The following is a 1817-nucleotide window of genomic DNA, read 5'->3' on the forward strand; positions in this document are numbered from 1 at the left end:
ACCCCAGGAAACACAATCCTGGCTTCAGACAGACACCGGGGGCCGTGACTGTGGGTGGCTCCTTGGACAAGGTGGCCTTGGGCCTGGGCCTTTCCACCTGGGGTGCGCTTGGCTCCCCCAGACTCAGACACGCAGGATCCTTGTGATTGGGCCTAGACATGAGCCCTGCAGACCCTGTGGGCGCTGGAGGCGACTCCCCTCGAAGTCCTCCCTCCCCCAGGGCCTGACGGCCCTCGCGGGTGGTGAGCTTGTTAACTGTTGGTGTAGCTGGTTGGAGATTCAGCCTTTGCAGCAGGAATGGAGCCAATTCCAGTTCTCTGACATCTTCAACGTAAGAAGATGTCGTTAATTTCTTAGCATCTTCACGAGGAATGGCTGGTGCTATAGAAACCTTTGTCCCCAGTGCAACCTGGAAAAAGTAGACACAAAGAACTGCTTGTGTTTAGAAGGTGTGTGTCAGGGAGCCGTGCAGGAGTGGAAAGAGAGGGTTCAAATACAGCGGGGGTCTTGAGATGCAGCCAAGCAGCCACTACCTCTTTCATGCTCCCTCCACCTGTTATGGTGCCTGTGGGTGGGCGGGATTCCCTCCTCGAAGGATAGCCTTGGCTGTGAACCGCAGCACAGCTACCTTGCGGGCCTGAGCTCAGGTTTCTCATCTAGCAAGTGGCTTCCCCAGCGGGGCACGCACACTGGATGGAGTGGCTGGAGACGAGCCCCTGGGCCTGACTGTTGGGAGGTTTCCGCGGGGCATCGGGTGTGAAATGTCATTGCCAGCAGAGACCTCAATACCTAGAGGGCAACCAGTGCCTTGCCACAGTGTTAAACTGGGGATTGAAGAACTAAATTAGCAGGTGCGAGCAGACTCCCTCCCTCCTTTCCGCCCTTCCGTCTTTGGAATAGAATAGAAAATAGCAGCCTAGTCTTTGTTTCAGGTCTATGTGTCTGTGTGTGTGTGTGCTGGCTCACAGTGTCAACTGTAATTCTTACTGGGGGTTGTGGGCAAGATGTTACAACGGCACTGCTTTATGCGGCTTTCCCCAAGGAAGTGACATTTGAGCTGAATCTGAAGCTACCAGGAAATGGGCACATAGAAGAAGAAAGAGCCTGGCAGTGCCAGGGCGTGGCTGTGCCCGCCATGTTCACAGACACTTGGCTTTTTGGCTGCACTCCGCTGCACACTCCCAGGCTCTGGGACTGCCCCGAGCGTCCCCCTGAGCCATCCTGTTTCTGTTGCCCACCCCAGGCCAGACCTGGCAGCGCCTGATCCATGGCAGTCAGGTTCATCCCAGGGCTCAGAGCCCTGCAGTCCCGTCCTGGGGCCCTGCCTGAGGTAGGCGCCCAGTAAACACCTGCAACAACCTGTTCCCCCCACCCCAGGAAACACAATCCCGGCTTGGGACAGACACCGGGGGCCGTGACTGTGGGTGGCTCCTTGGAGAAGGTGGCCTTGGGCCTGGGCCTTTCCACCTGGGGTGTGCTTGGCTCCCCCAGACTCAGACACGCAGGATCCTTGTGATTGGGCCTAGACATGAGCCCTGCAGTCCCTGTGGGCGCTGGAGGCTACTCCCCCACGAAGCCCTCCCTCCCCCAGGGCCTGGCGGCCCTCGCCGGCGGTGAGCTCATCTCGGGGGGCGGCGTCGCCCGGCGGCGGGTCGCTGGAGCTCATGGCGCGCCCCCGCCCCCCCGCCCCCCACGCACCCGTCCCGGGCTCCTGGGCAATTTTACCAATTAAGGCTTTCTCGCCGGGCCGGGCCGGGCGCGGGGCGGGCGCGGGGCGGGGGTGCGGCCAACAAGAAGGCGGGCGGCGGCGGCCCATT

The sequence above is a fragment of the Hylobates moloch genome, unplaced genomic scaffold (genome assembly GCF_009828535.3).
Source record: "Hylobates moloch isolate HMO894 unplaced genomic scaffold, HMol_V3 SCAFFOLD_7, whole genome shotgun sequence".
Classification (NCBI taxonomy): Eukaryota; Metazoa; Chordata; class Mammalia; order Primates; family Hylobatidae; genus Hylobates; species Hylobates moloch.